We start from the raw sequence: 26,041 nt of genomic DNA on the forward strand, positions 1-26,041 counted from the left end.
CTAATATTTATTTAACTCGCAATAACTCATTTTACATCTACATTTATTACCATAACTTACATCAGGAGGAGACGTTGATTCATAAACAGCATACAGTATTTTGGGTAAATCAGTTTAAGGGATGTTTTAGTCAAATCAAGGCCACATTTACAGTGTTTGAAGTGAAAATGCATTCGTTTTTGCATGTTCTGAGAGTGATGTCCATTTACTTAGGATCAGCAGAATAGCTGAAAATGATGTAATTATTTTCCAAAATTAAACATACACATGCACCACCGAGAACAATACGCTTGAAACATTCACAACATTGAGTACGCCGACATTGGTATGGACAAAAAAGTTGTTTGTTTTTTTTTACCCCTCCAGTCCAGAAATTTATTTCATCCATTCATGTTCGACACTGTGTGACCAATTCGACTGCGCTTCAGTCAGTCTCAGCTCCTCAGTCCACCACAGGCACAGAAATAAGGGAAAAAAGGCATGAAGCACCTCTGAAAAAGCACATGAAACTCATAACACAGAGAAAAAGAAAAGGGTCATTTGTTTGGACTAGCAATGAAATAGAACCAAATAATAAACCCAAAAATTAAACGAACATGTGACAATTTATCGTAAACAAGCTCGACAGTTCTTGTATTGTTGGTAGGGACGGGACTATGGTGTCAGTGATTCAGCATTTCTCTCAGTGAACGGTATCTGATCGATCCACTCCGGTTACCAGTTTCAGAAATAAGCGGTTTTGCTCTCAGAGAATGCCGACTCTGTGTGGTAAAACCACCTGTTCGATAAAAATAAACCCATCACTGGTTGGACGATGCCTGGAAGTCCCAGAGCAAACAAGACAGCACTTTTTTTATTGATTTGACAAAGTCAGTTTTTGTTGAGGGAGTATAAATGATGAAAATATCTCTATTTTGCCATACAATTACTTTGGGAAATAACTACGATCCCATCCCAATTTTGATGAAACCCTCTGGTGCAAAATACAGTGAAATGTCCCAAAACATTTCTCCCACAACTCTTGGATTCTTCAAGTTTTTACAAACTTGCCCTGACGATATCTCAAATAGATGATGTTAATCTCTTTTTCGATTGAGATCTGTTCTTCCAAATTAGATCAATTTAAATTTCTAGTTATTTTCAGAATAATTCTGAATTAATTGCAATAATTCACACTTTTCTTCTCCTTTTTAAAGTCCGGTCATACGGAATTTGTCGAGTGTGAATGCACAGGGCCTGATCACATCATGTATCGCAGTTCAGCGTCTCTATCTCAACAGTAATGTGGCCACATATTGCGCAACCCTGCCATAAACTTATTTTGTGCTTTGTGGCTTTGATGTCCTCCAGAAATATCAAGCTAACACTTCCACACATGTATTTCCTGCATTGTCTGACACTGTCACTGTAAATGCCTGGAAAAAAAGGTGGAAAAGGAATACAAGAGGTAAATAAGTCCAAATAAGTACGCCATAATCAAGATGGGGAACGGAAAAAACCGAACAGACGTGAGACTAGAAGGAATGGAGCATATGGATGGATCAGCGATAGAGCAGGAAGAGGGAAAACTAATTAAAAGAAGTGGAGTTTAGTTGGCTGTTAATTCCATGAGGAATATCGGTCCCAGGTGTGTGAGATGAGGAAAGGCGAGGGAATCTAGGTCCCCGTGTGCCATATGTTGTCTATCTTTCCTTCTTTCTTCTCGCTCTCTTTCATTCCCTTTCAGTCGAGGCTTGGGAGACGGGCTGACGTGGTGTTACTGTTATCCTCATCCTGCTCTCCTTCTCTGCTGGTCGTTCCAGTGATCTGCAGGTTAAGTAAGGTGACACACTGGTCGAGTGGGCGGCGCTCTGCCAATGGAGCCATTGTGTTGCTGTTTGCATAAGCCTTTGTGTGTATTTCAGACAGACTCCAGAGCTTCCATGATTTGTCTCCACCACTGAAGGTGTGTTTAGTGAGTGTTTTTGTTTGTTGTTCTCTCCGTGGATCAGGATTCCAGTGTTTGTCTTGCACATTGAGCTTTTGTTTAGCTGTTTAACTTCTACTCTGTTTACTTTATGCCGTGTTTGAATGCGAATTTCTCTGTTTGCTTTGCTTAAGTCCAAAACCTTGCCTATACTAAGTGAGACAGATTCTGGCTGCTTAAGTCTTCCAGCTTTTTTTTGCTCGGTCGTAGAGATTTGTGAGTACGGTACAGTCCGCGCATCTCCGCTCCCGCTACGGGCCTGACCGCAGTACGGGAATGTACCACCAGTTTAAATGACACGTCTAAAAATAGCAGCTAAACTCACTAAACTCAGCCCCACTCTGGCCGGATGATCAACACCCCCCCCCCCCCCCCCCCCCCCCACCTCCACTCCACTCCAGTGTGTAATGCAAGCTGCTCCCACTGTACATTCCACTCTAAGGAATGAGACAACTCCCAAGTAAATTAGACGGGGGGGGGCAAATCATTGTTTTCTGTTCAACACAAGCGGCAGGCAAATGAGAGTGGAGCAGCTTGCAACCGGTGGTTTGCTGGGCTTAACGGACAGAAGCTGCTGCTGCTGCTGCTGCTGCTGCTGCTGTGTCACCAGGTTGGAGTGCCTCAAGGCTCCGTCCCGGGGCCCTCTTTGGTCTTTTCTTTCTTCTGGGCCTCTGTTGTGACTGCGCGCCCATGTGTGGGCCCTCGGGCTGTTGTCAGGCGGATCACGGGAGCTGTTGTGAGTTACTAGCCCGGCTGTCTGCGTCTACCTTCATACCTCGGTTTCCCTAAAGAAAGGAGAAGAAGGAGAACGGAGGGGAGTCTGGGGATGAGGAAGGAGGGGCTACAACGGAGAGGGATCCGCCGAATTCCTTGACGTGCGCAAAAACATGTCCGCAGGGGGAACTGCAAGCCCAGCAAGATGCACAGACTTCTAACTTCTTACAAGACCACCCCCCTCCCCCTTTCTACACTCAACCACCTCCTCCATCTCCCCCCGTCCTCCAGGCCCTGAAGTAGTTTAAACCGAGGGATAATCTGTGGAGGAATTCCAAAAGGCAGAAATCCAGGGATTATCCTGAAGGAGAGAATGGCAGATGATGGAATTTTTAAGGTTTTGCCTGAAATGATTGCTCAGCTTTTGTCCATTGAGATATGAATTTGTGACAGTGTGACTGATTTGGCTCACAAACACATCGAGAGAGAGAGAGAAAAAAAAAAAAACGAACCAATTCATCAGCCTGAAGGGGAATGAGCATGATCCTCTTTGAGACACCCGGTGCGTCCGATTTAGCACCGGTTTTCACATTCAGACAGAAAGTGTTTATTTCTTGCATCCTCCTAATAAAGTAAATTTTTTTAACTTAATTTTATGAAATTTGAAGACAAATAGACTTAACAGCATGAGCACATATACTCCATCCAACCGATCCACCAAACTGTTTCTAATTGAGGGAAAAGGAAAGAAGGAAAGAAGGAGTTCATATAGTATATTTGGGAATTATTATACTTCCCCTGAATTATATATTGTGATGTTGTAGAGTAAAGATTTTCTGTTACACCTTTACTACCAAGTCAGTAAAGGTTGTTGATCCCCATTGAGAGGTATCATGATGACCGATTTTGGTTCAGTCCCATTTGAAAAAACACAGTTTGATCCACACGTTGATAGTAAATCCGGAATACCGTTGCCGCTGTGTTTCTGTAAACAAGCCGTGTCTTCGGGGCTGAGCTCTTCCTGTCCTACTTAACTGGTCGATAAACAGGCTTTAGCTTTAATTATGGGATGTCTGATATTGCGCCTTCTTACATCATGCCGCTTATCGTTGTTTGTGTTCTTTCTCGGCCCTCTGTTATTTTGCGCATTTGTGTTCGTCCGTTATTGTTTGTCCAAGCTGCCGTCGGCGTATATACAGTTTGGACGTCTGACGGCGCGATGGCCGTGGGTGTGTGTCTGGCAGCCGTGGTCGCTGCCACACGGCGCGCGTCGGTCAGTACATCGGGTTCTGTTTGCCTTCGTGTGTTTGAGTCTTTCTATTTTCAAATATACCAGGAGGGTTACATCAGATCTGTGTGTTTTTAACGCCACTACACATTTTCTGCTATTCTTTCTTCTTCTCTGCAGCGTTGATTAATATGTTGACTCTCTGAGCGCGCGCGTGTGTGTGTGAGAATGTGTGTGTATTCCTGTTGTGTGCCATATGTGAAAGTGTTTACAGGCTAATTATAGGCTAACCCCATTCACCGATGGCACACATATTAATATACCACAAATACTTACAAGGTCAGTTAGCAGAAATGGGGCATCCTTTGTTCGTTTGAAGATCTGCCATCACCGAAATACTTCCCGCTTCAACGTGGAAGCTGGTGGTCGTCTGTCGACATGATGGCGAGAAATCAAAATTTCAATTCATTTTGATGGCAAACTTTTGAAGCTTTCAATTGTTTAAGTGTTAGTTGGTTATATTAAAACTAAAGAAAACAGCTCTCCATCCATCTTCTGTTCTGTGTTGTGTTCACAGGCATCAACAGTTATACTATGAGCACTTAATAATCACTGATTCACACCAAAAGTGTGATTTTAGACTGTGACAGCTCAGTTGAACTCCATTTGAAGTTATTGTTGTGTTAAAACCAGCTTTAGCCACGTTTTCCGTCAACTTCCAGAAGTGTAGCCCCTCCCCCTCGTCCTGTTGTTGTCGTCTTGCTTCTGCTTTGAAGATGACCCCATTTTCTCTTTCACAGACTGGAGTTTATTCTCCTGACTTATGTGGAAATGATTCAGAAATATGCCATCAGGCAACGACATGGAGAGAGTTGTGATTTTTTTTTTTTTTTTTTTTGTTATTTCTCGGTTTAGGAAATATTTTTTCAGCTGTTTCAAAGGGATTTTGAACATGGCAGTCGCTCGTGCTCGACTCACATTCTCAGATTTCAATCAATCACGCGTGTGTCAATACGTCCTCCTGTTCCCTGCTGTATCTCCAGAGCCGCCGACTAAAGAGAACCATCTGGCTGTAGCGTTTTCTCTCTCGCGAGAACAGGTACCAGAGGTGTAAATTAATGGTTCCTAAAACATCTAAAACCCCAGTTACACGACAAATGAAAGTGAGCGCCAGAGATGCGTTTGTTGTCGCGTAAAAGGACACGAAAAACTGCTCCATATAGAGATCAATTCCAGTCACGGACGAGTGGAATGTCTGAGTAATGAGTCCGCAGCAGGATGATACAGTTCAATTAAAGTGCCACGTTGTGTAAAGCAGCCGTTTGCTCGGGTATAGCGCCACTTTTCACTGTGTGTGTGTGTGTGTGTGTGTGTTGTGTGTGTGTGTGTGTGTGTGTGTGTGTGTTAGCCAGTGCCACTGATAAATGGTGTGTGCGCATAATTTGTAATACTTGTTGTGTGCTTACTTTTCAGGTGCCGACTATGAGCCGCCGAGTCACAGCACACACACACCCGGTCTGCTCGCCAGTGGCAGGTAAGATAAACTAGAGAGCGTGTGTGTGTGTGCGTTTGCGTGTGTGTGTGTGTGTGTGTCTACCCTAATAGATTATCGATGCACTGCTGGCTTGGTGGCTGCAGCAGGACAGTGGAAATGGGCCCTGGGACTCCCCTAGGAAACAAGATATCTCCAGAGTCTACACACACACACACACACACACACACACACACACATACAGTAGCTGGAAACAGGCAAGATGTGACTTGGTATATAGAGAGAAGGAAGAAAAAAAAAATAAAAGCTCTCACGTGCAAGACTTTAAAGCACATTTTCCTCACACACACACACACTTATGTACAATTAGACACACCACACACCTGCTGGGTTTTCAGAGGAAGCCGAGCTCCACTCTGCCTGGATCTAAAGATGAAAGGAGGAGCAGGGGGGAGAAAAGGGAGGAGGAGGAGGAGGGATGTGAGAACAGAGGAGAGAGAAACAGGAGGAAAGAGTGAAGAGAAGGTTGAGGAGGAAGAAGGTAGATGCAGGACAAAGAGAGGGAGAGGAAGAGGAGGAGCGTGTGTGAGGGATGGTCGTCCGCTTTGTGAACAGATGGGCGGAGGTATCAGATTATAAAAAGGACGCCGGGACGGGACAGAGCGGCGTACACGCTGTACACACACCCCGACAGTCACGCGTGGCCGCGCTCACACTTCCACTGCAGCAGACAGATGTAACAGTTTACGGCCGCCGTCGCGTTTACACGCCACGCGGTCACGCCGTCTGCGTCTCGAGCCGCCGGGTCAGGCGGGTTCGAGGATGCGGCGAAGGCGGCGCGGAACATCCGCACCGGTCGGCGTTTCATCCAGAGGCGGGTGGGAAATCAGATGAATGAAGGCGAGGAGGAGATAAGGAGGGATGAAGTAAAGGCGGGATGAGAAGGAGAGGAAAAGGAAGGCATCAAACTCGCGAAGCCCCCACGGGGCTTTGCGTGCAGAGGGAGCCGTGGCTGAGAATTCAAATGTCTCGGTGTCAGCGAGTTCAGTCGGCGATGGATTCACTGCACATCACAGCGCACTGCTGCATGTGTTTGGACCTGATGACACCTCTGACTCGTGGTCTTGGGTTTTTAATGTCGCTCCTGCTGTTTTTCTGTGTCGGCATCTTCCGATGACGCTGCACTGACAAGGCAACAGAACCTTTACTACTTCACATGTCTCCAAGATTCAATAAACTGCACCAAGCTCTCAGACTCAGCAGGGAGGGACAGAGTTGAACCGGCTCCTGGTTTGAGAGAGTCTTGATACGAGAAATGCCTCGGTTGCAGCCCAGGTCTTGGATACGTCTGCGTGAGTGTGGCGACTCTTGAGCTCCAGTTGCAGTCCACTCCTTGTAACTATCCCCCACACTCCTGAAAGAACTTAACTCCAACCACACTTTTTCCTCCCACTTAAGTTTCCATTAACATGCTTGGAAACAGCAGACTGTGAACGACCAGCTTGTTTTGGAATGAACTTTTTTGTGGCTTCGCCTCCTTGCGAAGGCTTTCGATGGCGGAGGACGTCTTCTGGACGGCCGTTCAGTCGTCAGACTTTCCGATGATTGAGTCGTCTATTGAACCAGACCGAGAGAACATGTGTGTTTCAACAATGGGCTTTTTCACAGTATTCTAACTTTCTGAGATATTTGAGCAGCAGTCATCAATATATTGACTTGTGAGGTGGATAGTGGACGCCAGTATACACTTTATTTCAGCTTCATGCTTGACTCAAATGCCCGTGTGTGTTGTTCCATGTTCTAACTGCATTCTGCCCCGCGGCATGGCCTTTTTTAAAATTCTGCAGGGGTGTGGGCCCCCCCACACCTGACCCGCTAACCGTCTCCTGTCTCAGAGCCGGCCATCTCCCAACGCCAAGGTTAGCGGCCCGATGCCTTATCTCCTCCAGACCATATGCTGAAGTGCCCTAGGGCAAGACGCTGATCCCCAAAGCTGCTTTTAGTGAAGGGAAAGCACCTCGTGTAGCAGCTCTGTTATTTTGTGTTAGAAGACACCAACTTTGCGTGCATTCATGCGTCACACGGTGCAACTTTGATTTTCCAATGAAACAGTTGTTTCTAATTGATCCACAGCAACAGTCTCAAGAGACGCAGTGCAGCAGACGGGATTTCACATGCAGATTTGAGCTGCACATTTCACTGCATCTGGCACCAGGAAGCCTGGTTCAAAAATGTTGACATTGCACCTATTTTTCTTATAAAATACAACTAGAAAATTGTTTTTCTGTTCATCGATCTTCTATGAAACTTTATCCAACTTGGAGTGACAGGGGTCTGCAGCCTGTTCCAGCTAAATGTGGATGAAGGGTCTCATTTACAGGCAGCATATAGATATAAATTCTCCTAAAATGCATGTTTTTGGATTTTGGGAGCGAACTGAAGGAGCACCTGAAGAAAATCCTCAAGAGCATGCAAACAAATAGAAAGATCCTGTGGTACCACTTGAAATTTTTGAGGTTTTGTGAAGAAATTTAAACAAATGTGACGTGAAAAAGGGAAACATTTGAAGTACTTTATGTTTTTGTTGTACTGGTTTGGCCCACTCAAGATAAATTGGACCAGTATGAGTTAGACACAGCTTACCTTTTGGGTTCAGCAGGTATTTTTTTGGTGCAAACACTCCATATGGATGGAAATACTTCATTAAATACAGAAAATACTGCAACTTTTGATAAGAAATGATGTGCTCGTTTAGATTTTTTGCCTTTTTTGATCAAAGTAAGCAAAAAGTAATGAAAGTAAGTAGTAACTAGAAATTAAAACGCTGGAAAATGCACATATCTACTGTCATGCTGGAAGGTGAATTTCTTCTGAGGAAAACCACCGGCAGTGTATGGTATGGAGACTGGAAGCGGCGCGGCAACCAGCTGAGTTTTCAGGAAGCTCCCGGTCCAGGCGTAAGAAAAGCGTGACGCATTACCCGCCGTTAAAACCACAGCTTGTCACTTGTACTCTTCGTCTCAGCCGAAAGAGAAATGTGTTATTTTAGCCACGTGTTGCCGTTTGTTTTTACACGCCTGCGTCCGCACGATCTCCGTCATCACTGACCAAGTAACAGATTCAGATTCGCTTCCGTCAGTTTTTTTTTTTTTTTGTTATTTTAGTGAAGATTCAACAACAGAAATGGGAGGAGGAGGAGGAGGAGGCGAGATATCTGAGGGGCATAAAGAGGAAAGAGGGTGTCGGGAGAGACGGAGCCTAAAACAGTGCTAATTGAAGGCAGCTGTACCTTGTTAAACATTAATTGGCAATTAATCACCTCCCCTCCTGATTTGAATATACCTTTATAACTTCGAGCGAGGGAGAGAGGGAGAGTAAATTATTCACAGCAGCACAAGGAAAGCCTGTTCTCGCGCAGCAATCTCTCCCTCTGCACTTGTTCTCTCCTCCATCTTCTCACCCGTCCTTCCCCCTCTGTGCTCCATTCAGCCCATTAATCTAGTTTTCTGCCTTTATCTCCGCTTCCTTCCTCTCATCCGTCTGTACTTCATCCAGAGATGGAGGGAGAGGGAGCGAAAGAGAGATGTCACAACAAGGAGAAAGTGCCAAAGGGGAGAGTATAGAGCAGGAGGGAGGAGGAGGAAGAAGAACATTGTTAGAGTGTGTGCATGATCAGATCTGTTTGGAACAGAAAATTCACATATTTTATAAATTTGATGCTTTGCTATGAGTTTATGAATGCCTAATAATCTTAAGTCTGTTTGGTTTATTTATGATTTAATGAATTAAGTATACATACAGTATTTTTTTATTTTTCAAGAAGTCTGGAATCAAAGAAACAGATACGACATGAAGGAAAAGGTCTCAAATAGAATGAAACATTGAAGATAACAACAGAGAAATGAAGAGATGGCGTGACGTCCGGATGACTTTTAGTTTCCAGTCCAGTGACGCTCGGAGTTCGTCTATATCTGTAAAATGTTCATCATTTATGACTCAAATCTAACCGCAGCTGTTATAAATGCGTGATTAAATCGGGACCTGATTGAGATTATGTCACAGAAGTCGTTAGGTTGGCCTTATCTGAAATTACGACGGCAACCCTGACGCAACTCTGTTTACGGTTCAACCCGTCACCTTGGATCGCTTCCCACTGTCACAGCACTGAATGGGTTCAACCTGAGAGGAAAAACAGCAGTGGAGAAGCACAGCTGGTTGAAGTTTCAGGCATTTTAACCTGCTCTCCTGTGTCTGATGGTTTTCTTTTTACATACAGACCTGCACATCATTCTGTTCGCTGTATTCATGGAAATGAGGCAAATCGTTGTGATGCAGCTTGAGGCATTCAAAGAACTTCCGCATTAGAATTAAAACAACACAAAATTCCAACCAGGCTTTCTCTTTTTCCCAATGACCTCTCCTTGACTCGCCAGTCTCTGCAGAAAGTGCTCATGCTGTTTCTGAATTTTACACAAAGCGTGTTAGATGTTGCTCCCACTCTTAAATTCAAACTGTGTGAAGAAGGAGTTCACACCTGAAACACACACCAGTGTTTCAGATTTTGTTGCGTTTCTTTATTTGAAGCTCGGTATCGTCAGTAGAGCCAAGTGCAGGAGGAAAGGTGTATTTTTAAAACGCAACCAGTCAGAGGCAGAGCGGACTTGCTGTGAGAACGACTGGAGTTTTATATCCAGCATATGTGGCCACGGGCGCTTTCTGTTCCCACTGCAGAGTGTTTGAAGGCGCGCTGCGTTGCAGCGCAGCCGGTCCGTCCTGCTGATCCGGTGTGTCGGGCCGCTCCGGCCGCGGCCGCCCGCTCTTATATAACGCGGCTGATTACGGCAGCCGGGATAACCTGCCGTGCACTCACTGACACACATTCCTCTCCCTCGGCCCGCCCCTCGATCTGTCGCCGCCGCCTCATCCCGCCTTTTACACCGGTTTCGTCCTCGCCACATTTAGGCTGCTTCCATCTCGCTCGATTAAATGCTCTCTTAAGCGCTTTGTTTCCCCTCTGTCTCTTTTCATTATCTGCTGCTGCTTTCTCTCTTTGCTCTCTTTATTGGTGTCACTTTGGCTGGATCCCAAAATTCCCGGCTATTACTCACCCTTTCTCCGCTCGTACCTCTCTTCTTCTCTCTTTTTCACTGCCCCCTCTATCAGTCGCCATCTATCTCTGCTCTCTTTCTCTCTCTCTCTGTCTGGGCTCCGGCTCAAATATTACAAATGCTATTGCGTATTGGCTACGGGCCAAATCAGCACGGCGATAAATCAATACAGGGAGAAAATTATGTAACGTGCCACCGTATTGACCGGCCTCCGCCCCTCCTCCTCCCTTCTCCTGGGTGCTTTCCTCCTGAACTCCCTTCTTTCTGCCATCGACTCACCTTGTTTTACTTCCATTTACTCCATCCCCCCCACCTTCCTCTCATTTAGCAGATAAACTGTCAGAGTCTGATCCGGCCCCGGGCTGAGCTGTGAGGTGGAGGTGTGTTATTCGCAGAGGTGTGCGGGTTCACACGCGGCGCCGCTGTCATCTCTTCTCACCTGCGGGAGGCAACAACACATTCGCCGCCGAACATCAAAGTTTAGCCCGGCGTAGCGGCGCCTGATTACACGAGTGGCACATATGCTTTTTTTTTTTTTTTTTTTTTTTTTTAAACTCGCAGATTTCCTGTTTGTCTGTCAATTCAATAATATCTGCACGCTCAAAATTTTAAAAAATATTCAACATGAAGTGTCAGAGCAAAAGGAAGCCATCTTGAGCGGGTTGTTATTAGTGTAAACAGCTTCATTTGTTCTTGGGTAATGCCTAATTGCGTTCCACCCAGAGCCCCGGGCTCCACGCACTGTATGCCAAACAAACAGAAGCTACTGGTTGTTTTGCGAGCTGCGGCGTTGACGTGCGAGTAGAGCACTTAATCTGCGAGTTAAAGCTCCGTGCAGTAAAATAAACCCACAATGACCTTTTAAATTTTAATTTTAAGGCTTTTTTTTATTGTTGTGGCTCAGAGAATATTGGATGAAAATGTTTGTTTTTCTGCAAAACTAAACAATGATGACAAAAAGTGAAGACAGTCGCAATACAGTGCCAATTTTAATGATGCTTTGAGGTGAAAAAGTGATGCAGAATAGCGTCTTTGTCCGTTCCTGAACGCGCTCCTCAATGCAAGCGCTGGCTCGTGATTGGACCGGGGTCCCAGTGGGGCGGCCTGCAGAGCGTTACACTGGAATTAGACTGAGTAATTGCTGAGTAAAAACAGGGCAGATATGTGAAGTCAGCTCAGCCGGTGCGAGACTCGGAACAGGGAAGCCTTAATCCTCCGGTGAGCCGGAGAGCGCCAGGCCTGGCGGCGGCCTCGGGAGGTGGGGAATTAGACGTCGGACCGGTCGCTGCCGTCGGCCTCCTGCCACGGATCCGCCGGCAGGTGTGGGAGTCAACTTGTCAGCTGTCACGTCTTTTCCTCCCCGGCGCTTGGCCAACCTCAGACGGTGTTTGAAGAGGAATCAGATACGAGCTTTTGTGGCATTTAACCGTCTGCTGGCCTAATTTGACCCCGGTTGCATGAGAACCAGGTCAGAGCGTGAAAAACCTGTCTGCCAATTATTACAAAACCATCAAGAGGTTATGAAAGTCTTTACCTTGGATGGAAATCTAAAAAAAAAAAGGAAGGGAAGGTCTTGATCAGGAGGTTTAAAGTAATATAGGTTTCGGTGCCACACTTGAATAAATCCCTCAATGTAATTATGTAAACTTTCTCCGCTGGTTCTTTGTTGAACTTCCTTGTTGGATGGCGGCCAAGCTCCAGTGATATCTTTCCTTGCTCCACCAGTCAGTGTTTGGTAACCGCAGCGAATTCTTCTTTTGAAAAATAAGCTGTGTGTGTGTGTGTGTGTGTGTGTGTGTGTGTGTGTGTGTCTCCTCGATTCCTCTCCATCCCTGTTCCAGAGCCGTGTTTATATAAGCTGCTGTGCTTTTATGTGAATTATTTCACTGTATAGATTCATGTCGATGGTGATGGTGAATTCAGAAATGCAGAAAAATTAAAGTATAAATGTAATTTTTCCATGGAATGAGTTTCACATCCCTTATAAAAGCTAATCTTTTTAGTTATTACCACTTACAGTACAAACCACAGATGGCTTTTCAGCATTTCTACTGCTATTGTTTGAGTTTTATTGCTTGAGCGCAGGATGCACATGTCAACGGAAGTCGTCTTCACCTGAACTGAGACATGGAATTTCCCTCGCAGCTGCCATGATGGCAATCCTCTGAATGCACGTGCATCACATAATGCAGTTGTGTCTGCAACATGTAGGCGTTTGAGGTTTTCTTGTCATCATGGCGTCGTCAGAAAAATCTCAGCCTGGTCGAGGCTTTCAGGCAAAAACAGTGTGTTCATATGGAAACAGGAAGTAGTGACATCTAGCCCCGCCCACCAAAGACAGATTGTTTAACGCAAATGTTTCTTCCTTACTCGGTAACAAATAGGAACGTTTATAGTAAATTTCAGACTTATTGAACCTGTAATGTCGACAGCATGTTTGTGTGGTTTCATTATTAAAACAACCGTCAGCACCCACTAGTGGCCAGAGATGAAAACAACACCGTTTTCAGCATCGACGCTGCAGTGTAAACACTCAAAACGATGCGTTGACGTTGCGCAACGGGGGCCTCAGTGTTTCCCGCCGGTCAGAGTCCACCCGGTATCAGCAGACAGTCGGGCTCCTCGTGCCGACTGAACGCGTTCCCACCAGGACTGCTTAGAAATAGCTGTTTGCCGGGCCGGTGCGAAAACGACACCGGAGCTGTACTGATGCATTCTGGTCCCCTGTTCAGGTTCCGTCTCACACCTCTGCGTGTTACCTCCATTCTGGTGCCCCATTTACTGTCCAGACCGAGGGAGGGAGGGAGGGAGGGGGGCGGTCTATAGGAGTCAGAGTCAGCGAGTGCAGCAGTAACCGGGCCTATATTTCCTCCAGCCTGTGCCCTGGTCAGAGAGTGCAGAGGCTGCATGCTGTATTTTCCATACTGTCACCCCCCACCACCCCCCCCTTTCACGGCTTTCCGACTGTACTTTTTCTCTCCGCTCTGGAATTCCATCTTCCTGCACGTGGCCGGCACTCTAAAGGGCAAACGGTGTGTGTGTGTGTGTGTGTGTGTGTGTGTGTGTGTGTGTGTGTGTGTGTGTGTGTGTGTGTGTGCACTTCTGCGGGATAGTGTGTGCCCAAACGTGAGCTCTAGGAAACATCTTCCAGGGAAACACGGAGCGCATTTTTGTGTTGGTCTGCAACATGCCGACAAGTGGGCACCGCTCGCTCTCTTTTTCCAGCCCGAGCGCTGAGAGCAGCTCCGGTGTCTCCGCCGGACTGGAAATGCTGCACACTTTAAGAAGCAGACCTTTATTTGACTGTGTTAAGACTGTAAATGTCATTTTGAAGGGCTGGGGCTGTTCATTTGTCAGACTTGCACAGTATGTGGTATAGAACTGAAAGTAAATTCCCCACTTCTACCAATATCAAGTTATTTCCTGAAGAAATAAAACCTACAAGTTACAAGGGAAATTGATAAAGCAGTGCAGAAAGGACTCCCGTTCATTCTCAATGTGTTGCTGTTTGCTTTGGATTCTCTTCTGCTAAATACTAAACCTGTGGGTTAATAAATAAAATCAAAGGACAAACTATTAACATTGTTCATTGTAGCATCCCTAAGAGTGTAAGGCAGTCAACTCACTTTACAAACTAAAATAATGCATGATATCTTCTGCAGTGAGGGATCCATGTGAACTTGTTCAGTGTTCTCAATTTTACCTGCAAATAAAGGAAAACTCTTGAAGCGTAACATCAAATTATATAACACTTCATTATTTTAACCTAATTTTTAAGTTTATTATTGTATGATTGTCGTATTTACCTCAACCAAAAAAGCTTGAGGCTCTAAACGATTGATCTTAAGTGGATTGATCGTTACAGGGATCAGGTGCTTTGTTGACCTCGCTGCGCTCTGCCGACAAATTATGCATCGTGTGAAACGCTGGCCTGATTTCAAACGCGTGCTTCCCAGGTCGGTTTTTGTGAAAACTGTGTCAGTGGTTGTAATTTGACAGCAGCATCCTTTCAGCGACCGCTGTGGTGACTGAAGCTGAGGACAGTGTTATGACAAGATTATTCACAGCAAGTCAACGTGAAAATAGGTGATTTTTATAGACGGGAAAATATGTTTATGTTTATGTTTAATCGTTCGATCCAGACTAAGACTTAGAAAGTCTTATCCCGCTTTACCACATCCGGGTTCTGAACCTGGAAGCCATTGTTCTCGCTCAGCCACATGTTAGCCCGTCCGTAACACCGGCTTCACACATCTGTTGGTGCGAAGATGGCAGCGTAATAAATTAACATCTGCGTAGCAACGCACACACACACACACACACACTGCAGAGTTTCTACAACCCGACTGGAAGGTTATCTGCATGTGCTTCGATTTTCTTCCAGTTTTTTTTCTTTTTTCTTCTTCTTTTTAATCATCGGTGTGTCTATACTGTAGGTCAAAGCGCGTCTCCGTCAGGCTCACATCACACTAATGAAGAAAAGAAATCGAGGTAGAGAGCGAAACACAGAGGCTCCTTCTGCTCTCCAATCCCATCTGTTTGACACAGAGGGAGGGGAAGGATGGAGAGAGAGAGAGAGAGCGAGAGAGAGAGAGGTGGTAGACGAATGAGAACGAGGCCAGATCAGGCTGAGAGAGAGAGAGAGAGAGAGAGGGAGAGAGAGAGAGATGGGGGGAGGAGGAGGGGGGGTGTAAAGGGGGGAGGTGCTGTTTAGAGAAAGGCAGGGAGTGAAAAAAAAATCAGAGGGAGGCAGGCTGGGGGGTTGGGCTCCAAGCCTGTGCATGTGTATGTGAGAGAAGGAGAGAGAGAGAGAGAGAGAGAGAGAGAGAGAGAGAGAGAGAAAGCAGCCAGCAAATGTGTGTTGTATATGTCTGTGTGTGTGTGTATGTGTGTGTGTTTGTGCGCGTGTGTGCGCTCTCTCTGTTCCTTTCCTTTCTTTGTTTGACTACTGAGTGGGAAAAAAAAAAACGCGAGACAGAATATAGAGAGATAGAGAGAGGGTGAGAAAGAGGAACAGACAGAGGAGGGGAAAAAGAGGAGGATCTAAATCGAGAGTCACTTATATTAGAGAGAGAGGAAAAACAGACAAAGAGGATTTCATTTTATTTTGGGTTTTTTTTATTTTTTTTTTCTTCCTCTGCCTTCTGTTTTCTTCCTCGCAGGCTGTGAAATAAGAAATATACACAACAGCAGTGCTGCATGCTTTTGACAACAGTGTCAAATTGAAGAGTAGTGAGTGTTTTGTGTGCTGGCTCACTGTGTGTGTGTGTGTGTGTGTGTATGTGTGTGTGTGTGCTGAGGAGGTGGGGGGAGGCAGCCTGTGCAGTTTAAAGGGAAAATAGAAGGCACACACAAAGCTGGGAGAGCAGGCAGGGAAGGCAGGCTCGGGGAAGGCAGTGGGAATCTGCTGAGCTGGCTGACGCTCCGACCAGCAAACCTCTTTGGGATTTTACTCCGGCTGGCGAGCCGGTTCCTGCGTGTCTCCCCTCCTGCGCGGAGCCGGAGCCCGGCCACGGTAAGACCAGCTTCCCTCTCAGCTGTTTGACCACCGCCGCTCCGCAGACAAAAGCGGGGAGAAAGTTGCCCTGTATGTGTGTGTGTGTGTGTGTTTGTACGGATGGAGACGGGAGCTAAGCTAAGGCTAGAAGGCGTGAGGAATGCAGCACAAAGGGAGCTTGTGTGCTCCAGCTGGGGCTGTGTGTGTGTGTGTGTGTGTGTGTGTGTGTCTTTGTGGACAGGCTGGGATGTGTACGTCTGCAGGGCAACTCAAACTTTTGGATGTGTAGGATGTCCTGAGCTCGGGGCGGCCGAGCCCCTGTCGGGGAGCCGGTTGGTCCTGAACCTGGACCCTATTGAGAGTCTTGTACTGCTTTGCACGAGAGTCATCTTCCTGTAGTTGGAAAACAAAAGGATCCCGGTCCAGAGGAGTCCAAAAGGTCCCAGCGTGTGAGTTTAAAAGGCTGGTGTCACAGCGGGGGGGGGGGATCTGAACGCCTCCCCGGCCAGCTGCTTCCCCAACACAGCAAACACCACGCAGAAGTAGTTTCTCCAGCATTCCTCTGTCTCTCCCCTTCTCTATTCTGGATTCAAATGCCTCCGCTGAACACGTTCTGTGTAACATATACAGTAGGTGGCTGGTTTCCCTGCGCTGCACACGCAGATGCCGGCTCCCATTAGCCTTTAAAGCCCCTCACACACCAACCCACAGGGCTCAGCGGCACAGAGTGTGAGCTGTCCTGTCCGCTGAGTTGTGGTTTTGGGGGCTTACAGCTTGTTCTTTGGTCTGCGGTCAGCAGCCGTTTTGTTAATGCCCGTCGTCTCGCTGACATACTAAAGAGCTCGTATAGGAGCCGGCTTTCTGCCTCTGTGTGTGTGTGTGTGTGTGTGTGTGTGTGTGTGTGTGGATGTGTGTGTGCACCACCCTCTGTGAGTGTGAGAAACTCAACACTTGTGTCTGCCTGAAGCTAATATTGGTGTCAGTATGTGACGGTGTGTGTGTGTGTGTGCGCGTGTTTGTGTGTGTGTGTGTGTGTGTGTGTGTGTGTGTGCATGTGCATGTGCGTGAGTGCGTGTTCGTGCGCACGCGTGTGTGTGTGTGTCCCTATTCTAATTAAGTCCATGCCCCCTGTGTTCAAACCAGAACAAACATTCCTAGAAGAAAAGCCTGACTAGAAAGACATCTCACGCATACTACTGTAAACTGATCCCTACAGTACTCCCACACACACACATATACACACACACACATACACACATACACACACGTGAGCGCCCGGCCCGCACATGCGCACACACACATTTCCACACACAAGGAAAAAATATCACAGTTACTATTCTGTTTGTCGCCCCCACCCTTCCTGTTTCCCCCAGGGAATTTCCTGCTCTCTCTCCTTTCATTAGTTCATTACCGCCGGAAGTGGAGCATCTTCTGCTCTCTGACATTTCTTTATATTTTTTTTCCCTTTTTTTTTCCTCCCCCACTCCTTCTTTTTCATTCCTTTTTTTTTTTTTTTAAAATTCTCCACCACTTCCTGTCCAGCTGCGAATAGCCAATCGTGGCGTGCCAGGCGCGGTTCAGCTGGGGTCGCCTGCTGTGGGCTGGAAGACATCATAGCTTTGCGCTCTGGATCTGACATAGCCTTGCCCAATTAGGAAATACAGTATACAGGACCCAGCCTGCGCTAATGCTGCGTTAATCTGTTTATACTTGGCTGTTGGTTCCCATACAGGGCACGGCGTTCTACCCCAGAATGTGATATACCCACTTATATTGCATTAAGTTGTGGCAGAATCGATTATTGTAGGATGGATTACTCTCAGATGTGAGTCTGTACGTTTGATCGGTTCGGTAATTCGCCGTGAAAAAACGTGCAGCGCTGGAATATGGTGGATAGTTTTTGCCCAGTGAAAGACAAGACTGTTCAATCCACTGTACAATACAGTGTCTTGGATTTGAACTGTAGATATATGGCGATCAATACTGTGAAACATTGGACGACATGCTGGAGAACATAGAGTGGTGGTGGTGTTTCTCATATGGATGCGCCAGTAACCCTCAGGGTACCTTCAAGCAATACAAGGGGTGCTTCTAAGGTTCATTTTAAACTTATCTTGCGCGCATTCGTCAGTTCTTAGAAGATTCCACGCGTGTTTTGAAGAATGTAGAATGTAATTTTGAATAATTGCATTAATCTGACCATCGCAGAAGGGGGTGTGGAACTAAATCAATTGATGTGTGAATAAATTATTGAATGAAGCTTGGAAACCACTGGTAGACGGCAGAGCAGACCAGCGAGGCGACATAAACGTGCATCTTTAATGATTCATTTTTTTAGTTTATTCAAATACCAAACCCCGGAGTTTATTTAGATTCCCCCAGTATAGTGAGGCATCATCTGCATATGGAAACACCCGACTAAAACCAAAAGAATGTGCAGAGTTCTAATATTATGTGTTAATAATTGTCTCTGCGGTAACGCCAAGTCTGTGTCATTGAAATATCTCTCAAGATATTTTATACAATGAACACTTTTGATGTTAAACAATAAATGCAGCATGTAAAAAGCCATTCAAAGGATTGCCTTGATCTAAAACAATTCCAGATTCCATAACTTTTTTTTTTTTTTTATGGTGGCTGGTGTGTTGATGTGTTTTTGTTCCTCTGCAGGCCACAGTTTTGCATAGTCATTAGTTGGGGGAGGGCCGCCCCTGCCCAGCTGTGGGGGGAGCGTGTGTGTTTTTGCCGATGCAGATAAAATATGGGGATGTGGTCTGCGATGACAGTTGATTCTGGGGCCGTCTGCGTAGCAGCAAGCCATTTCCTGCGCCGAGTGCCATTAGGACACCACCCCAAACCTCCCCCCACCCCCAAACCAGTCATCCCTGTCTGCCCCCCCTCCCACACACACACACACACACACCATCCTGTGTTCCTGTGCAGATGTGCGCAGATACGCAAACACACACACAGCAGAGATGTTGGGGTGGAGGTGGGTGGGTGGGTGGGTGGGTGTGGGTGTGTGTTTTTGTGGATTGAATTTTTGTGTGCATGTGTATTGCTGTCGTCTTCACCCCCTCCTCAGCCCCAGGGCAGTCCCCCCCACCCCCACCCCCACCCCCACCCCCAGCTAAAGGGGGAGATTGTGCATTCATTGGAATGGAGGCTGAGATGGCAGGGGGGAGGAGGAGGAGGAGGAGGGTGGGGGTGATTAAGTGTGCTGCTGCCTCCAGAAGAAAAAGGGAGACAGAAGAGAGAGAAGGGGGGGAGGGGCGAGTCGCCTTGTGTTTAAAAACGGCGGGGGGAAAGAGAGGGAGGAGAGGGAGAGGAGCAGACAGGCAGGAGAGGAGGTGAGGGGAGGACGGCTGCTCGCCTGGCGCCGGGGCTGGGTTGTGTCTGTGTCGGAGGGGCTGGAGCTCCGCTAATAACAGCTCATGTTCAAGGAACAATTTCAGACTCCTTTTTTTTTTTTATGTAAATAAAAGCATCTTTGTTGCCTGTAATTGTTATTTAAACTTCTACTCTTTATTATTTGCATTTATAGTCTTGAAGTTTCTCAGACAAATCCAGCACTTTTCCCGAAGTCGGTTTCAAGTAAGCGATGAAAACCAGTGCATCACAAACTTTTGGCAGAATGTGCGTATTCAACATAAATGAGTCCAGACCGATGCTTTGTTTTTGTTTCCTGCCAAGTAAAAGTAGTTTGCTTTCAACACATGGTTTTGGTGGTAACAGCTGTGTTCCAAAACAAGGTGTATCTGCTGTTTGCAAGGAAAGTTCCGAACGGTATTTTCCTGCGTTTGCCAGAATGGGAGCCAGTTTTCAAAAGGAAACTGGCTCCCTGCTTTGGTTAAATAGTCCCATTCTTTATCTATCTTCGCATGAGTTATGATATTCAAAAGCAGAGTTAGTTGAGGCTCTGAGGGATAAGTCTTAGGTGGCTAATTCTATTATGCGGGGTCAAAGGACTCGGGCAGATTAGCTTTGGCCTTGGAGCTCATATCTACCACAGTAACGATTCTGTGTAGGTAGCTGTATATGATTAGCTGAGAGCAAGACAAAGACGGCGGCAGAGATGTGATGAAAGGCAGGGAGAGAGAAGCCAGCCAGGCGGCGGCGGCGGCGGCGTGCTGGAAGGTCAGATCCATGCGTCGTAACCTGACTTTCTTATTTATAGAGAGAGGTCTGAACCTGAGCTGCAGTCGGAGACGCTCAAAAGGAGAGAGAAGAAAAAAGGGACGGACGGAAGATGAAGAGATGTCTGGGAGAATGGAGGAAAAATAGCCATGCCGAGACTTTTTGAATGCGCGCGCACACACACACACACACACACACACACACGCTGAGAGAGACACACCGCTGGCGCAGGGAGTGTGCTGAGTGTGCACATGGCTTCTTTGTGTGACGGAGAGGAGTTTGGGGTTTGTTGATTTAAGGTAATGGCTTCCAGTTGTCTCAGTCAGGAGAAGGCTGTGTCACCACTGGCAGAGTGAAGACAAAATCCACAACCATACACACACACAGCTTGTGAGTGACTGACACAGGTGTGTGTGTGTCTATACGCACCAGTCTGGGCTGCACGGCTGATTTTATTACCGCTTCACAAAGGTCATCGGTGGAACTCTGTGTGTTTATAGTGTCTCTTGCATAAAGTGTGTCAAAGGTTGGCTTCTGCTGATGAGCGCACGGGTCCTAATGAAGGCTTCTTGCGAGTGAATCACTACACGGCATTCCAAATGTAAAAGCCGTCTCGTGTTTGTCCATAATGTTTGTCTTTGTTTGTATTTCTGCACCGAGCACACACACACACACACACACACACACACACACACACACACACACACACACACACACACAAAAATATCACAGATTCCTCCCCGTCTCTCGCATCGCCTGGATCCCTTGTTATATTAGTTAGATCATGCATCCAAGCTTATCCTGCTGTTGCATTCTGGGTAGGAGCAGCTGCCAGATGCCTGAAATGTAAACCGCACAAAATAGAATCCATAATGCACAAGCACTCAAGTAAACACACACAAACGCATGATAGTTGCTCCATGGCCCGTGATTTTACTGCTCTCTGTAATTGCGAGCAACAAATATGCAGACTCTTTTGAAGGTTTCTGCTCTGTCGTTGTCTCGGCGGCTGTTTATTTGCGGTGTCTCTCGCCGTGTGATGTGGTCCGGCACGGCCTCTCGTTGTGTCTGCGCGAAGATCGTTCCCAGTGTCTGCGAAATCCCGAGTTTTGGGAAGCGCGTGCGCCGGAGGCTGCTCTCGGCAGCAGAGAGTGTGTGTGTCTGTGTGTGAATGAAAAGGTGAGCGGGTTTGGCCAGAGCGATGATGCAAGAGTGAACAGCGTTCTGTCTTTCTCGCCTTACTGGTTTTTCTCACGCGAAAAATATTCAGACGGCGAACGCAGTTAAAGTCATTTCCTGGAAATGTAACAATCAGTTCCAACTGACACCTGTCAGGTGTGATGGATTTATTCTACTCTTACATGCAAAACTGCATCCTGCAGAGCCTGCATGCTGAACCAGTTGTGTGTGTGTGTTTAGCTCAGATAACACAGCAGCACAAGTCTTGAGCTCCAAAACACACACATTCATCAACGCAGTAACGTGAGTGACCCCGCGGCGACCTGCATTGATCCCGCCGATTGGCAGTAATGCATTAACCTGATTATGTTTCTAAGGAGACGCGGAATTAGGAAGAGGAAAGGACAGTATTTGTGTGTGTGTGTGTGTGTGTGTGTGTGTGTGCGTGAGTGTGTGTTTGACAGCAGTAATTAACTGATCAATGTGTACCTGGAAGTTGTGCCTTATACATTATTTGTTTATAGGTTGTTGTTTGCTTGTTTTTTTTTTTCTCGTCCTCTCTCATTTCATTTACTCTTCATTCTGGAACGGATAGGTTTTTTTTTTTTCCTCGCTCGCGATCGCTTATCGTCTTCCCTCGCTCCTGCCTGTGCTCCTGCGCGTTACGTCACTTGCGTGTTTCCTTAACCCAGTTCCATACTGAACCCTGACCCCCCCTCACTTGTGTAACTCCTATGATAACTGCGCTTTTGTGCATGCCATGCCCCACAATGCCTCTCGCTCCACTTCTCCTCAATGGGCGAGTCACAAGTCACAGTCAGGCCACACAGGCGTTGTTCTGTTCAGCAAGATTCCAGAGCAAAGCTTTGAAACTTCCACGTTGTTCCTAATTTTATTTATTTAGTTGATCTTTTTTTTTTTTTTATTTAGTGAATGTTTTAAGAAATGTGTGAAATCAGAACTGTCTGACTTGGATTGTTTACAAGGATATCTGTGTCTCTGCATGATGTGTCTGGAGGGCAGCGGGTGCGCCATGACCTTTATGTGTGTGAGTGTGTGTGTGTGCGCCCCCAGACCGGTAACATGATCCGTCTCAGAAAGCCGAGTCCTTCATCCCTCCTTGGCCTGTCTGCACCCTCCCTCACCTTCACAGCCTTCTCCCCTTTCCGTCTGCCCCCTTTCCTGCCTTTCATCCCCCCCTGTCCTTCGCCGGGCTCAAACCTGCGAACCTTGGTCAGCCGGGACCCAGAAGTACATCTGTCTGAACCCCACGGCTTTCGGCTTTCTCCTCTCCCCCGTCTCTCTCTCACACACACACACACACACACACACACACTGCGATCAGATGGCTTTGATTGCGAAGATCAGAGGGTGTCAGAAGCAGATGTGTGTGTTTTGGAGGGGCCGCAGTAACGTTGTAATTGATTTTCTCTGTTTTTCTTTGTTTGAGTGGTGTCGGATATCTGGAAGCACGCTGCCTACTGCCCATACTGTACTGCACTGACACGGGAATGTGTGCGTCTGCGTGTCGGGTTGGGCAGGAGGTCGCAGGACAGGCTGGGGCGGTCCCACCACATCGACGTATAGAGTCGCATGCTTTGTTGTAGAAGTACTCAATCACCTTGTTTTAGCTTCACGTTCTTCCTGTTCGCGCATCCGTGCAGACGCAGCAGAGGAGAAGCTTTAACTCCAGATGTAGAAATCCCAAGTAGCGGCTTTGGTCTTCGACGGGTCTTTCAGAAGAGTCGGCGGAGAAATTAAAAACTCCCACGCTTATCGGCTGACGGCCATAGGCCGCCGTGGAGGTGGCTTTCATACGCCGGCGTGGCGTTAAAGGCCGACTCCGAGTCCCCACACCTTCCCCCCCCCCCCCCCCCCCCCCGCCAACTGCCACGGAACACTCTCCCAGAAATTCCTCCTTTCGTCTGCGAGTTTGAAAAGCGGACCCACTCCTGCGAGGCTTTTTGAAGTGTGCGGTCAAACCGGAGCTTTTTAACCCTGCCTGAGTGATTTGTGTTTGGGCACCATATTTGCACTTTCCAGGTGTGTGTGTGTGCGTGCGCGTGTGTGTGTGTGTCCTGTGCTCTGTCGCCATATGGCAGCTGTATCAGGCCGCAGTGTAAACACAGCTGGCTGCCTCCCGTGGTCACATGGGTGAACAGCAGTCGGGCCCTGATAGGGGATCACATGCACCTCCGGTGCATTAAAATGGCTATTAGGCAGATGGATCCACGGCGGCGTTTGTTAGGTGCATTAGTGTCGATGCTGCAGCCTGATATCAGACCGGACTATTAGTGATGTTAAGCTGGTGATTATTTAGTCTCTTAGTGGCGGCTTGTGTTTACATTGCAGCGGATGATTACAATAAAAAAATAGAGAATATTGTAATCTGAGCATGACTCTTAAAGATTTTAATTAAAGCCGCAATCTTTTGAAATCGTGCATCCTTGACTTTTCTAATTACCCAGAAATCGGTGAAGGCAGAAAGCTGCACTCCATCAAATACCGGCGTGTCATTGGTTAGTAATTCATGCAATCTATCAAAGGAGCTGTGCATGTGTGTTTGTGTGAATCAGAGACACAAAGAGGGAGATAGAGCAGGGGAGAGCGAGCAGGTACCGAAACGGCGCACGTCATAAATAAAATGTCAGAAACACTGGTGCATGCTAGCCAGTGCTCAGGGTAGCGTGAAATCTGCTCTCGCCCCCTCCTTTCTTATCTCCCCTCCCCATCGCGCTCCCCCGCTCACTCTTTCGTGCATGTGTGTATGTGTGCGCGGGGTAATTGAGGTGTGTGACCTTGCTGTAGGCCTGGCAGGTGTACGGCAGGGGATGAGACGGACGGGTGGGGGTGACGGTGGAGGTGGAGGGGATGGATGGAGAGCTCTGCTATTACATGTTGGCAGGTTGATCGCCTGGCTGTGTGCGTCGCGCGTATACGTTTGGCATTTAGTGGTGGGGAAGAGGAAAAACCAAGCGATTGTGTACGTGTGGGTGGAGGAGGCGCGTTCTCCGGCTGCAGAGCCCTCTGCATGCGACTGGGAATTCTGATCATGAGTGTGTAGGTGTGCGTGTTGTCGAGGCAGATGTGTCTCCTGTATGCATCTCTCTCGAGCTGCATTTAAACATCAGTTTGTGCCATAAAGTATATTTACGACACAGCTTTGCTACGATTAAGACTGAACTTTTCTTTAATCAGTGCAGCGCTCTTCTGCTATAAAGATATATAACCAACACAGTGTTAGCAGTTCCTGTAAGATATCATAACCCAACAACGACCAGTTGCTCGGTATAATTGAAATAATTCAAACTGCAACGTTCCAGGATCGTTCGGAGGCGAATTAATATGCTTCCGCGTGAAAATCTGACTTTTCCCTGAGCTTTGCCTTCATCTTCCACATGAGGCGGCGAGCGCTCATGCAGCCCGCCTCTCCCGCTCCGATCCTTTCTGCACTGTGCACAGTAGCACCGCGCATCTGTGTCATGTCACTGGGTTCTGGCGTCCCAGAGTAACCCCCCCCCCAAACCCTCCCATAGCAGAGCAAGCTCTCTCTCTCTCTCTCTCTCTCTCTCTCCCCCTCTGTCCTTGTGTGGCACAGACTGTCATCTCCGATCTCTTCATCTCCTTTGCCTCATCCTTCCCCTCTCTGCTCTCTCTCTCTCGCTCCCTCCATATTTAATGTGTGTCACTCTTTTAATATTTCTCCCTCACTCCATCATGCAGCAAACACACCTTTACACATTACTGCTCTCTCTCTCTCTCTCTCTCTCTCTCTCTCCCTCTCTCCCTCCCTCTCTCTCTCATGGAGCATACACAAACATAAAACTGTCTCGGTGCATACATTAATAGATCCAAGCTTCTTAGCTGACTGCTGCATGCATAATCTATCTGCTCACAGCAAAATGTGCACACATTGTACTTATAAAGCTGTGTGTGTGTGTGTGTGTGTGTGCATGTGTGTGTGTGTGTGTGTTTGTGGCCTTAGGCTCCTCCCTCCAGAGAGAGCGAGACAGACAGGTGTGGACCAGATTGAGTTCCACCTCATTTCCTCTGCCCTGTGCAGCTGGTCAAGGACACACATTCACACACACACACACGCGCACACACGCACGCATGTACGTGCACGCACGCGCACGCAGACACCGGCATGTTCGACACATGCACACACACGCTCAGCGGTAAGGACGGGATGCACGCACACACTCCCAGTTCAGACACAATTCAAGACACAGATGTGAGAGGGATCAGATGCGGCGTGAGCAGAGAATCAGCGTGCTCGTGCGTGCTCGTGCATGCTCGTGCGTGCACGTGCATGTTCATAAGGCCACCGGCACTTGGATTCCTGTGGAAGAGGATTACAGCCGTGATTACACCACGATTGGCAGAGTATTTCCATGGAGACACTGACAGATTTGCGAATGGTGGAAATCCTGCTTCAGTAAAAAAACACACTAGTCCCTCCCACCGCATGTTATATTTATACTGTATCTGACACACATACAGAAACACACACACACACACACACACACACACACACACACACTATCATTCCCAGCATTTACACTGGCAGTTCATTCCTCATGCCGCTATTAAATGTATTAACAGCAGAGCCGTTACGACCGTGACACACTCGTAAAAACGCACACTCAGCAGCGCTGTCCGCCGACCTCAGCGCGCGACTCGGGAGCGCCGCCCGGCCGGCGCAGGATTTTCCCCATTT

At 47.2% G+C, this 26,041-nt stretch overlaps 1 protein-coding gene across 2 annotated transcripts in view; it reads left to right on the forward strand.

Annotated features, from left to right (window-relative positions):
- The first annotated feature begins 5,399 nt into the window (after positions 1-5,399).
- Positions 5,400-26,041, forward strand: part of kdm6ba (lysine (K)-specific demethylase 6B, a) — a 51,659-nt gene continuing 31,017 nt past the window's right edge. Inside the window, exon 1 of one of the 2 annotated variants that reach the window (XM_030088280.1) lies at positions 5,400-5,442. The gene's annotated coding sequence lies outside the window, so the exon portion shown is untranslated. Of the gene's footprint in view, positions 5,443-15,511; positions 16,024-26,041 lie in introns of those variants that run through there. The other variant, XM_030088282.1, reaches the window with a different exon arrangement.

Source organism: Salarias fasciatus, chromosome 3 (genome assembly GCF_902148845.1).
Source record: "Salarias fasciatus chromosome 3, fSalaFa1.1, whole genome shotgun sequence".
Taxonomy (NCBI): domain Eukaryota; kingdom Metazoa; phylum Chordata; class Actinopteri; order Blenniiformes; family Blenniidae; genus Salarias; species Salarias fasciatus.